The following is a 15,244-nucleotide window of genomic DNA, read 5'->3' as shown; positions in this document are numbered from 1 at the left end:
ATGGTACCGGCCATGACCATTCTATATATTTGAGCAATGATTCGAAATGGTACACTAGCCGGTAAACGGGGTCTGCCTAGTAGATTCCAGTCAAAGGAAACAACCAGGTTGCTTGGAGGTGGGACCGAATAGACGGCTGGATACGACTCAGATGAACTTCCTTCCTACAGTAAAGGAACGGGTAGATTGCCCCCATGTTCATCGGAGTCTGTGCTTATGAAAAGAATTTGGACGGTGTCATCCTTGTTCTCTTCAGTGACTATATCATCTAAAGATAGATCCTCTGAAGGCAAGACCGGGTCAACTGCCGCCTCGACCTTTTCACTTTTGTCTGGTGTGGATTTAGATGGTTTATCTTCAATGATATATGCTTCGGCTGACCACAAGGGCGTGTCAGCGAGATTTTCAACTAGTGACGGACTCGGCAAGAGTTTCTTATATCCAGGAGGAAGCCATAACGGTGAAACCAGACGGTTTTCCAAAACTCTTTTAGCCTCATCTAAGAAGGGACAATGGTGGACGGCATGATCGCCTTCACAAAGTTTACAAGGAAATTTACATTTTCCTTTTTGTCCAGGGGCTTCAATTTCACTAGTTGACGGTGTACTTTCAACATGATCATCAGAGGTTGACGACACCAGATTGTGCAAACGAGGAGACCAATCCCTTAAGATCCGAGGGATGCAGGGACAATCTCGATGATAGTGGTCCCCTTTGCAAATGACATGTGGCGATTTAGGCCTGGTCGGTGCAGTGCGTGGATTTTTGCTAGATGATGCTTGGTTGCCCCTTTTTGCTTTCGGCTCCTTCTTCTTTTTCTCTTTCTTCTTCTTCTCCTTCTTCTTCTCAGTTACTTGATTTTTGGCTTTACCAGCTTCATCAAGCGAAGAGGAAGGAGGAGAGGAAGAAATGGATGAAGTAGAGGGTTGGGGGGTAATTCTGGTATCGTTTAGTTGCTGACTTGATTGTTCAGGAATCGCGGTGTTCTGAATGACAGAGGTTGAGAAGAGCCATACGGGCAAGCCGATTGTCAATCCTGGAAGCGACAATGTGGCCATATGAGGTGCACCAACATCTCCCCAAGAGGAGAAGGGACTAGGACTTCCTCCAAGGGGAATTCCTTGGTTGGTGGACTCCATTTTCCTCAACCTAAGACCAACATAGGGAAGGTGGTAATTATTCCGTTTAAAATAAATTTTAGACGCTTTGACACAACTTGTTTTTTCAATTTTTAAGAGTCGAGAAAAAACAAAAGATGACTCTAGTCGCCTTCGATTTTTAATGAGCCTGAAGTGACAAGTGCTCAGATGGACCTTTTCTGTTAAGGAGTCTAAAAAGGAATGAAAGGGACTGCTCTGGAAATCTAGACAGAGGGATTACCAAACCAATCGCAAAACTGCAGAATACTTTTTACGGTATGGCAGTCAATCTTCCCGAATGTTGTGTTCAGTGCATTGCGATCGATAGGGCGGCAGACACAGCTTCATATGGATAAAGGATAAAGCCTATTGTGGTCTCCCAATATATACTCGATGGTACATGGGAGCACAAGTCCGTATTGGCACTTGTCATCTCAAAGTGGAGGAATCACCCAACCAACAATGAAAGCAACAGTTACCACATTTTACGATGCCAGAACACGTCTCTAGCCTAGACTTCTAAATGTTGTGCATTAGGTTCCAAAGCGTTTTTAGATTCATTAAATTTATTTTATAGTTGATCTTGCTTAAGAAATTTGCCTTTCAGGTTCACCGTGTGATGTAGATGTACAATTCCTAAAATGCAATCTCAGATGATAAACAATCGTTTAATCTTCTTTCTTGCAATGAAAATCCTAGCTACTAAGGAAAGAGAGATGGCTTTCTTTTAACAAAGAGCAAAGAGCACACACTATATGCACTGTCCTAAATCAAACCAACAAACAGTCTAAATGCAAATTCACATGCATGTATTTGTTTTCAGCCTTCTTAATGTGTAAATGATAAAAAGAAAGCTAAGCACAAATCTGAATTATTTTTCAAAGCGACAATTACTAACAAGTTTCTTTTCAAGACAAAATGAGGACAACGACAACAATTTGCTATTCAAAATTGAAAACTTGCTTTCGACACTTGAAAAACTACTAATTCAAATTAGATACAAGAGTAACAATGTAATTGACTATCAAGAACAATCGGATTCTCTTCTATGACTGAAAACGACACTTGCGACACTTTCAAATCAAGAAACGACAATACAATTATGATACTTCTTTGTAAAGGAGAACTGAAAACAACTCAAAATACACAAAAGCATTTATAGTTCTTTGCATAATGGAGGCAGAATAACAACAAGGAAGGGGGTTTCAACAGAGGTGTACTGACTACAGGCAGAAAAACTCTTGAATAGATCTAAAAAGAGTGAACACAGAAACCAAAATTTAGGAACAAGGCCTTGTCTGATCAGCGCACCTGTAACACAGTGAAACTAAAATGCAGCACACCTACTACACTTGGGAAGTGCAATGCATTTGAAGTTCACAGAACAGACAGTGCGCTGGACCAGGGACGAGACTTTGACTGGGTTTCGGGTCACAGTTTCCAGTTCAGTTCAGGGATTTAGGCCGAGCAAATGGTAATCAGTAAATCAATCATAGGGGTAGATCTAAAGAGGTTACTAGAGCCACCACAAGGGCAATTAGAGAGCATGTAAATCAATTGTTCAATTGATAAACAAAACCCAAAGATAGACTGAAGCGACGTTCATCTACTTTGCATTCGCATAGCAAATGCAGTTCGAAGGCTACCTGGCTCAACTTCAGGCTCCGTTTGTAAGTTTATGAAGTAAACAAATGTAGATAAACAAAAAATCTATTCACTCCCCAGCGGAGTCACCATTTTGTTATCAGGAAAACTAGTGTCTATGCAGAACTGCTAGTCCCACTAAGGGTGACAACTACCTTAGAAACAAACACACTAAAACTACTTTTGTTTTCCTTTATGAGAAATAGATGAGAGAAGAATAGAGGAGACCAACCTCAGTCTTGCACTTGGTTCCTTGTTTGATTCCTCTCCCTTCTGATAGTCCTTTGCTACTTGCTTCCTTGTATACCCAGCTTCAAAGAGCACCTGTAGAATCACAGCAGCATAACACTATACGAGAACATAGATCTATTATCATAAACAATATAGGACCAGATGTATATTAACCACACAAATGCATACAACATCAATCACACAAGAATGTGGAGGAAAACTTGAATAGCTTTATTAATAATCAAGAAAGAGCAAAGAGGATTACAACCAATTGTTCTGACCCAGCATCATCCTCTCAGCAAGAAGCCCTTCTTCACCTCATGAAAAGCTTAGATCACCCAACACTATGATGTAGCACCAAGAAACCAGCAACACTTCCTTACAAGATACAAAATTCCAGCCTTTGGATCTCTGGGATGAGGGATCCATATATAGATGTTTGCAAGGGGGGTGAGTCAGCTTTTGATATTTGATTAGTGTCCTCTCTCTGATAGTTCTTGAATCCACTTGGAGATTGATGATCTCTTAGTCATCCCTGGGTGAATACAGAGACGCAAGTGTCACAGGAGAAGTTTCTAGAAGATTCTTTGCTTCTCCACCTTGCAGATTGACCCTGCCATTTGTCCACTCTCGCCCATTGCACCCCATAGAAGGGCTTTTCAACATGCATCACACCTACTGAGTGTACTTAGGTGGGATGCAACACACTTTGACCATGGAGCAGGTGAAATGATCCAATTTTGACCAATTCTGAGTAGGTTTTCATGGAGAACTTCTGGGAGAAGATGAAATCAGTTGACCTTGTTCTTTTAGGGGTAGGAACAACACTTTTAGTGACTTAAGAGCCCTTGGTTTATGGACATTTATGATTGGGGTTGCAGTGCCCAAAAATGTCTATAACAATAGGATCTTCGAAATCAATTATCCATGTTGTTCTTCTTTAATTACACAAAAATATGTTGGACTTGTTTTTCATGCACTGTAGACCTTCCCCGTATACATTGTGAAGACAAAACCTTTTTAATGCTGCTTGAAATATCATGAACCATACTAGCTGTGACAATTTTTGTAGCAAATAACTTATAGTTCATATATATCTTTCCTCTGCTTGTTTTGCCCTTGTTGGATGGTTGCACTTTATAAATTATCCTTTTCAAAAATTCCCTTTCAAAAGGATTTCCCCTTTGTCACTCAAAATCGGTCAACCGAATTATAATATGCAGCTACAGCAGTTTCGTAGTGCACTACGAAACTGCTGTGCATTAGGCATCACCTATAGCAGTTTCATAGAGCGCTACGAAACTGCTGTGTAATTTCAAAAACACAGTTTAAATGCCAAAATTTGATTGTCTTGAGCTTTCCTTTTCTTGAAATGTCTCTTTCATCTGGCCTGAAGCTGTTCAAAATTGAATGCAGAGGCACCATTCTTCAAGGAAAACTTCAAAAAGTTAAATCATCAAAATTTAGGACTTAGCCTTACTTGCTGTGTGATTTTCCTTAGCTAAGGAAGTCCTTCTCGCTGGCTTAGTTGTATCTTCAAATCCTCAATTTTCTTCTTCATAATTCTAATCCCAGCTCTCAGTCTTGTATTAACTTTTCTGATGTATTTTGCTTCCTTTATTGCAGGGACTGACCAGGTGTAGTATTGAGCATGACAGTTGACCACCTCGGGTATTGAAATTGTTTTGTCTTCCCACAAAGCCTCCATTTTATTAAAATGAGCTTCCTTGATTCCATGTTTCCTTGAGGTTTTCTTCAGTTTAGAAATTTCAAGATTTTCTAACTTCAACTTCTTTTTCAACTCTTCAACACTATATTCCTCTTGAGAGATAACTGCCTTACCTCTATCGTTTTTATGCAGCTGTGATGATGTTTCTGATGAAGTCATAGGTCCTTCATGAGATTTTGTTACCTCCCCTATTTCACTAGCTTCTGGCAGCTCCTCTTGTACCTCTTTTGAACACCTTGTCAGAGGTCTTCTCGGCTTAAAGAAAAATTTAGAAACCTGATCATCAAATTTGAGCTTTTTAGAGGCTTTGGCCCTTTGGGTTTTGTCTTTACCTAATTCTATTAAGTCTGCTCGAAGCAGAGGAGATTCTTCAATATCAATAGCTTGAAGCAAGTCATTCAGACTTCCCTTTGAAACAGGGCTTTTCTCAGTAACCACTTTCTTGCCTTTTTCTTTAGCTAACTGGCTCCTAGTTATTCTTCTCTGGACTGCTTCACCTGTAGATTGCTTATGTACACCCTCTTTGATCTGAGCTTTCTATTTCTATGACTGTTGGGATGTGTCTTGGATTACTAGTGGTCTTGTGGGTTCCTTTACTTGTTTCCTATCCTTGAATTTCACGAATCTCCTCGATCTTGTTTCTGCACGATGACTAATTGCTGGTGGAGAACTCTTCATAACCTAAGGACTGAGGCCAGTTTCATTCTTGAAGACAGACATAAACATGAACACAGACCATTCCCTATCTATTTTCTAGAGCTCATGCAAAATGATCGATTTGACTAAGCCATGATGAAACAACGAGGTCTCATAGGCTTCCTTCTTTAACTGAACCTTGTCACACATTTTGCCTAGGCTACGAAACAAGTAGAAAGGAAAATCAAGAGATATCTTTCCAGTGAAATGAAGCAGAAGCTTGAAGTGATAAGAATACACCTTATGATACCTCCCTTCGTAGGTGAAGTACCTCTGTATGTAGGTAAGTAAATTAGCATATGGATCTTTGACAAAACTTCTGGGCACTGACTTGTTTAAGTCTGAATCAATGAACTCCGGTTTAAGAAATTCCTTGCAGGGGGTCATGTCAAACTTGAAATTTTTAAACCACCTTTCTTGTCCCCTTGGAATCTCAGTGGCTGTAGATATAACCTCTGGAGAGATTGGAAATTCAAGCATCCCAACTTTCGAATTCAGTCCTGTGAAATTTAAAGCAAATTCCCTGGTGACTTGCATATGGCCTCCTTGGAGTTTTTTGCAAAACCTTTAATAGCCAACCTGTTTGAAGGCTTGTTCAACTTCATTATTATTTAGGATGATATCTAAACCCTCAGGTTCATTCCTCAAACATTTGCCTGACCTATGATCTTTTCTTTCTGCAGAACCCTCCATGAAACTCCAGCAAAATGAAAATTTGAAAAAAATTTCGCTGTCTTAATCTCGATCACTGCCTCGCTTGAAAACTGCCTTGCTTGAAAATTGCCTTGTTTGGTCTTCAAAAAATTCTAATTTGAATGCTTGCCCATTTTCTCCTCATGCATGAACCCAAACATAATTATGACTATGAATACTTGGCTTCTTTTTGAAACTTGCAACCTGAGCGTACCAAGACATTAACGACCCTAATGATGAGGATACGTGGTTGAATGTGATAAGCAAAGTGTATGGACTGACCACTGATGATGTAAGGATAATTGATTTTGATAGATTTGACAGCTGGATGATATTTGCTACGAATCTGCATGAATCCCCGATTTCATAGTGCAGCCAATGCAAAATCTGGGTTTTGTGCTATGAAAACACCTAGACTGGGTTTTTTGCGCTACGAAAACTCCTAGATAGTTTCATAGCGCATAGGAGCCTTGAAACAAGCTTCGACATATGGATTTAATGTGTGATATGAGACCGATGATAAACAAGAACAGAGAATTGACCCTTTTTGGCCATACCAACAAGACTCTATTCAAGATCTTAGACTCTAAAACAACATGGAAAAACCAGACCAAGACTGACACCAATCTTTCAAAAAAAAAAAAAAAACTGATGCTCAGAATTTGAAATTTTTCTTAAGTGATAACAGTCCCCTCCACTCCATCAAAGTTGCAACCCTAGAGAAAAAAATTATATGTCAGAAAACAAGAGAAAATTGTTTTGTACTCATTGGAAGATGTATGGGCATGGTATTGAATGATGTTGGAAGTTACATCCAAAGCTTTTTTCAAAGAAAGGAAAAGAAATTGTGCAACATAATTCAAGGGAAACAAGATGTGGAAAAGAGGAATCACAGTGATCCTAAGCAACCTTCAAGACAAAGATGATGCAAGAAGAGAACCGATAAGCCTAGGAGAGGCAATGTTTGGGTAGACTTATTGTAGAGTTTCTTTGTAAATTTTGTAATTACGTGTTGTTGATTATTTGTGTAGATATTTTTGTAAAGTGAACAATCATTTTCACTATGTTCAACAAGTAGATGTTTTTAATTGATGTATCTATTGGCTTGTTTATAATTCCACATGTTCAAGGACTTTTGTGAATGTACAATATTGTCATTCAAAGTTGTCTACAAGTTTGTCATGTGTTCACTGATACAAGTATTCGATATGAAACTTGTGTGAATAGAATATTTATTTTCAAGATTGTACAAGATGACTATGTTTTGTAGGTAAGGTTGATTGTATCATGGAAAATTTTGCAACAATGTACTTTTGATGTACAAGCTCAACTTGAAGACGTTAAAGCAAGTTTATGTTGTTTCTAAATTCCAACTTATGGAGTCAAGTTTGTATTCAACAGTTTAACTTCAAGATGAAGTGTTTTTGAGCCGTGTAAAGATGAGATTAAAGATAATGTTCAGATTCCACTCGTCAGTATTTTTCTCTTGCATCAACAATAAGAATGTTGGCTCAATTCTTAATAGGATAGTAGGTCTTCATGAAGAAGATAAGTGAAGTGCCTTGATTGAGGCTTGAAGGGCACCAATCGAAAAATCTACATTTTGGATTGAGTTTTTGGTTGTTTTTGAGTTCTGGCCTATTTATATTGACTAGGGAAGTAAACTTTTGGAGTCCAAAAGTTCATAGTGGGGAGGTTTGATAAGGTGATCATTTTTTAGATAAAAAAGAATGTGCCCAGAAAGTCTTGAAACTAGCATCAAGTCGAAGTTCTAGTTGTTCTGAATCCAAAAACATTTGATTCACCTCAATCTGACTTTGTATGCTCCAGATATCACGTTTTGACGTTTTCCTAAATAGGAAAAATTTGAGTAGGTCTGTTGATTGGGTTGACAATACTGTTGAGTCAGCAGGGTGACTATGAAGGGTACACACCAATGAGAGGTTTCCAAGTGTCAGCCTCCAGTTTATTTGCATTTGGGTGCATTTGATTGGTTAGTGGTCATTTGAGGTGGACCAATAATATGGTGCCACATGGCACAATCATGGGCTATCACGTGGCACACTAAGGTCAACTAAAATTTTGTTATGGTCTGAACTGACCTCCATAGGATTCGAACCCCTGACCTCCAATCAAAAATGCAATGCTCAACCAACATGCTGCATGGTGGGGCATAAAAACCATAGTGGACAAATGCTATTTAAGGTTTGGGTGAATGAATGTTGGGGATGGGGCCGGGGCTAAGCCTCTGACCCCCAGTCATCTTACAGTCAAGAGACGGCACGTGAAAGGGAGCGGAGGGCTCGAGCTTAGCCTCGCCCTAAGTTTTTGGAACCTTCTACATTACTGAAGTGGAGGTGTAAGTAAGGGTTGAGTGCTTACGGAAAGGGGGCTCGAAATAAGGCCCAAGTCTGAGTCACCTGCAACCATAAGATCGTGTTAGACGACACTTGTAGAGGGCACTTATGAGGAGCCATAGCTCCTGGTTCCATTAGCGCATAGAACCACTGGTAGGGAAAGGCAGAAGGTTCTGAGGAGCAGGTGCGAAGATTCAGGGGCTAGCCCTGAGTCTTATGGAGAAGTTGGAACCATGGCCCAAAGGTTAAGGAATAGGCCAGTGAGGGTAGGCGTTAAGGCCCAACCCTCGACCCCATGTGGCCTATATGACCACAATTTTTGGAGTTGAGGGGTCAGAGGAAAATTTAATTATCCTACAAAATTCATTGGCAAAAGGTAAATTTGTCTTTCAGTTAGCGAAATTCAGGGAAAAATTGTAAGATGCTTAGACAAATGATCTGATTTGTAGGATGATTAAAAGTAAAACTCATATGGGAGATTGGAAAGCCATATCTTCTAGAATTTTTGGCCAAATTGAGCTGAGAAAGGGTCCACCTAAGGTTTTTTGGATGTCCTAAATCCATTGGTGACCTCTAATTTCTGATTTGAGCACATCGAAGTAGTATATTTAAATGTTTGATACTAAGGTGTATGGATCAATGAGGGTTTGGAAGTAGTTCTGGAAGGTGTTTGCGCATGGAGGTGGTCTTGTAGGGGTTTTCTCACCTTCAAAAGTCTACTGCAACAATTTTTACTTAGAGGTTTCAACTCAAGTTTACTTTTCTCATTATGTTATGTTGAGGGAAGTTTTGTTTATGTGCCTCAATGTGGAATTGAAGTGCTCACATGCTCATTTTAGCTCATTTCAGTTGCAGTATGGAATCTTTGTAAGAGATTCTTTGTGTTGTTTTTGTATGTGAGAGTTCTTTGCAGGAGGACAATACCTTGTAGGATTAATAGCCACATTTTTCCATTAGCAAATATTTATGTACTTCATTTTTCTATTGAATATATGAGTGGTCTGGCTATGTTGGTAGGCATAGAGATGTATCCCAGGAGGGGTGAAATCAATAAAAAAATCTTTTGTTATCTCTTCATTATTCCTGCATGATCTATATGATGTTATGTTTCTTATGTTAATTTAAATATGAAGACTGATTCATGACATGAAGAGACATTGGAAAAACATGTTTGTTTCAAGACCCATTTTACCTTGCAAAGTGTCAACATGGTCTTATTTTTTTATTTTGTTTGATTTTGGAAAAGAGGAAGAAAACATCTACTTCAATTTTAGATCACTATATATCCCCCAATATATTATATTATATTTTCCTCGATATATATTCCCCAATATGAACCCACGTGGTATGGTATTGCTCCCCCAATGAAGCCCTCATGAGCACCTGCAGGATGTGGTGGATGGTGATTAAAGTCTCAAATTGTTGATTCCACTTCCTTAACTATACTTAGGAGGTTGAGTCATGTCATAGTAGCCCTAAGCTCAAGTTTACATTGTTGGGCCGGTGAAAGTGGGTAAATGTGGGAGGGGTAGTTACAAGATGGTATTAGAGCATGGTTCAATTCTTAGACTGAATGGGAAGAATGTGTTTGTTGTGCATGCATGTCAGTTGTCTCTATGTTGTTATGCATGCATTGTATCTAGTCCGAGTTAGAGTTTGTGACATCATGCATGGTAACTGGGATGATGATTGAGATGATAATAGTATATTGATATGATTATGTAACACCCTCCTCTCACATCTACCCATGTAACTGACCAACCAAGGTAAACATGTGATGAGAGGCTACTATGATATGATTTGACATTCCAATTCATGTTATGGAAGTGGAACTGACAAAAGCACACCATATATACCTTCAACATCAACAATAGGACTCCTAAGAACCATCCCAACCTTTCTGCTAATCAGTGCCTAAGTCCTACTGAGTTTTTAGACATCTTAACCTTTGGATGATCCCATGCTATGGGCATGCCAACATCTAGAGGACTCTAGACGCTCCCACAAGCCTGCATGCTTGCGTCTAGGGATTATTTCCAATAGACATGTGCCAAAGTCTAGGGATTTCAAGGCACTTTTCAAGCCCAAAATTCTGACCACTACCTATAACTTTTTGTAACTTTTGGAATTCATTAAACACATGATGAAAAGAATAATAAACCAAAAACCAACTCCATGACTAGGCCTGACCAACCCCAACTCGGACTAACATCCTGTCAAACACATGGCATCAATGCAATCTATAGGTGTAAATGACAGATCTAAGCATAGGGGTCTCATACTTATCTGAGATATTCTATGGGGTATTCTTTCCTTATCAATTTAGCTGCACCTTCACCCATTAGGCCATAGATACATTGTTCATTCATATATAAGTAAAAGCATGATGGGAGTCATATATAGCCACTGTCATAATAAATTTTCATAACCATCATAATAACAACATAAATACCAAATAAAAAAGCACCATATAATCCACATATAAACCTATATAATACTCATGAGATAACAAGGAGAAATAACCTCATATTAATGATGCAAAATCCAAACCAAGGATGGCACTACCACGTTCCACCCGACCATAGAATGGTTGAGCCAAATCTCTCTTCATCCATTCACCCTTGTGCCATATTCCAAGCATGAATGTGGGACTCAAACCATAAAAACCAACCAGGGCATCCCAAGGCTAAACCACCTCACTCTCATTATTAGAAATTGTGCTTTATTGTGATCCATCTCAGATCATTAGGCCAACACAATAAACATGTCATAACATGCTTTACCATGATCTCCACCAGATCATTAGGCCAAACAAGCATGACTGCCACCGGATTTTTCCACCTACATTGGGAGGAATTTTCTTGTCTCCTAGTCTCTCAAGTTTTACCACAATCCACATCGGATCACTAGGCCCTAAACCGAGACCTACTCTCTAGGATTTATGGCATATCCCATATTAGGATTACTAGGCCCAACAGAGAGAAAACCACCTCTTGGATTTACCTTATATCCTGCCATTCACCAATAAGTATACCTAGGCCCACTGAGGCAACACAATCTTGGATTTACCACAATCCAGAGTTTGGCTCTGGGGTCACTAACCCAGTGGCTTTACCATGATCCACAGTCCAATTTAGGGACCACTAGGCCATGTGCTCTATTATTTGGAGATCCACCTCACTCAACTGTGAATCCATCTGACAATCTAGCTCAACCAAAACATGAGAACCCCATCACACCATGTTTATCTGAAAATGGCAAGGCTAGGTTGAAAACATTGTTACACCTGGAAGAACCACATGCAATACCATGCATGCGAAATCTAGCAAGGAAAATACACATGCAAATCGATACCTGCAAAGAATCTTATTGTAGTTGCTTGATCTTGCCTTTCCATTCTTGATCATTGCTTCCTCTTTCCTTCTTTTACTTTCTTGATCCAATGCCACAAAGACCCAAGAAAACTCTAGTGTCCAAGCGAGAGAGAGAGAGAGAGAGAGAGAGAGAGAGAGAGAGCTCCAAAATTGAACTAAAAAAAGGTTACCATATGATCCTTAGAAACCTTTTTATTAATGAGGCCTCTATTTCTTCATTTTCCATTATTTTCCTTCATTTTCCTCCTCATATGCAACCCATGACTTTTCACCTCCTTTTTATCCTAATTTCCATTATTTTCATAAATAAATGTGCCAAAAATGCCATTTTGCCTTTCCAAAGCCTTGGCCATTTCTTTTGCCAATTTCCTTTAGCCATAATAAACTGAACCAACACCCATACTAGGATGTCTCACCCACCATTCAACTTGGAATATGTGTCCCATCACCATGGTCTTATATTTGTTTACATGGAATTTTCACCAGGGTTGTTACAAAACCCTCCCCCTTGGGGGAACACCGTCCTCGGTGTTCAATGACACATATAACCAATAAGGCTGTTGAAAACAAAACATACTGCCCATGGAGCTTCATAACATAGCTCGTTGCAGTATTTACAATGACCATATGAAAAAACATGATAAACATGTCATTTACTAGAGCTTTATAACATAACTCATTACGGTATTTACAATAATAACCACATATACACACATACACATTTTCTTCACCCAACAAATAATCATATTGTCTATGGAGCTTTATAAACCGTCTCAATACAATATTTACAATAATATGCACATATACACATTTTATCAACCTACATATAAACGGATACAATGCCCGTATCAATCAACAAGGGAATCCATAGGTTCACACCTCCACCCTCAAAGTAGTACCAAGATTCACCTCCTTCCTAGGAAGTCTGGAATCCACTGTAAAAGTCAAAGCTGCATCCAATGTCTAATGCTAATTCTGCACCACTTGTCCTCTCAATGAACAATTACCGGCTCATTGTTCAAGGGTACACTCACAATGTGAATTTGATTCCATTTGGCAATGCTAATGACCAAAAAAATATATCCCCGACCTTCCCTTCTCTGCTACATAGTTCACCGCGAAATCTAGTCACCCCCTTTCATGCAGTCACACACCTTCCAAGATCCATTGGCACCCCCATCTTGGGCATTCCATCCCTTCGCAAGGCTTCATTGCATCGGAAGACACAAAAACCAAGGAATATCCCTTCCTAAAACCATCATACCAATCATAACATGCTCATGGAAATCAATGTACACTATTTGATACTAGTGTCTCGCAATGGTCTTGCTCCCAGATACTTTATCAACATACTACTACACTTTCCAATTCCTTTTGCTGTTACAAATTCTTGCAGTCAATTTCAACCACCCAACTGAGCATGTTCATGCATTCATGTACCCAACACATAATTTCCATTAGGTTTAAAATAAATTGAAATAAATTCACATTATACATCATTGGTATCTTTTCAATAAGGTACACTTGCAATCTTGTTTACTTCCTGTCACAACAAGTCAAACTAGCATCTTTGACCAAATCAACATGTATAAAAATATCACATAAGGTTAGCTCAAAACACAACCATCATAGATCAAAATCATGAATCACATGCAAACATCATAAACCAGAATCATAGATCACATGTAATCAGCATAGACCAAAATCATAAATCACATGCATAATAAAACTAAAATAAAATTTTGATACTTATTCTTTAATCAATCCTTAGCTTATACCTTTGTCTTTATTCCATATGCACTCCGGATTGGTTGCCACACCTGACAAACACTTAGTGCCTTTTTTTCTTCAATCATGTACACATACACAATGTGCATCACAACACATACACCCACACAACGTACGACATCACATAATGCATACAACTACACCTGATATATAACACAACACATACATCTATACCCGATGTACAATGCCACACAATTCATGTACCTACACCTGGTGTAAAACACAACACAATGCATCTATACCTGATGTATTATGCCACACAATACATGTACCTACACTTGATACACAACATAACACATTACATACTCCTACATCCGGTGTATATCACAACACAACACATACACCTACACCTGGTGTACAACACAACACAAATATGTACACATAGTACAACATAATGAATGCATATGTCACGATACCACCACTACACAGTACACATATATAGTACTGCCTACCCACAACACAACATGTATGACATGCACACAATACCACATGTACAAAAATACCATATGTACACCATATACACAATACCACCTTTACAAAGCACCACGTGCATGACATGTACACATCATCACATGTACACGGCACCACCTGCACAACGTGTACGCAACACCACATGTACATTGTACCACTTGTACAATGTATAAGCAACGCCATACGTACACATCACCACATGCACAACATGTACATGACACCACATGTACACAACACCATATACATGACATGTACACAACACCACCTACACACAACACCATATGTACAACATGTACACGACACCACATGCTCACAACACCATATGTACATAGCACCATATGTACAACATGCACACAACACCATATGTACATAGAATTGCATGTACAACATGTACATAGAACCCATGTACACAACACTACATATCCAACATGCGCACAACACCATATGCACACAACACTGCATATCCATCATGCGCATAGTACAATATGTACCCAACATCACATATCCAACATGTAAATAGCACCATCTATACCCAACACTGCATATGAAACATTCACACAACACTATCTATACCACCTATACATAACATTGCATAAACAACATGTACACACACTATATATTCACAACATTGCATGTGCACAACATCACATATGCAACATGTATAACTTATACAACATATGTACAACAGTAGTACCACACATCGAAAACCACATTGTCTCTACCAAGCATCCTTGCTTCTAGTGTCTCTCTGCCATCCATGCTTATCCTAGCATCTCGTAGACCACACTACTTCCATTCTCTGATGTATTCCTCTATATAACCTGTCTATAACATAGACATAATATAATCACATAATATCAACTCATAAACACATAATATTGACATCATATATTTGTCTTCCCATTTGATTCCTCAAAAATTAGGAACCTCGTCATGCTATCGCCTACATAAGTAATCATTCTTTCACAAGAATGATCCCTGATGACCCTGACAGATAGTGACATAGATACATGGATACATACATACATATACATAAACACTAGCATAAAGAATCATGATCTTGTTAGACAATGATATGCATACATACACATACATGCTTATAAACATCAACATAAAATAATA

Source organism: Pinus tabuliformis, chromosome 1_1, assembly GCF_031772625.1.
Source record: "Pinus tabuliformis cultivar Carrire ecotype Pingquan chromosome 1_1, CPIR1, whole genome shotgun sequence".
NCBI lineage: Eukaryota > Viridiplantae > Streptophyta > Pinopsida > Pinales > Pinaceae > Pinus > Pinus tabuliformis.
The sequence above is the reverse complement of the archived record's forward strand: the minus strand, read 5'-3'. Positions refer to the sequence as shown.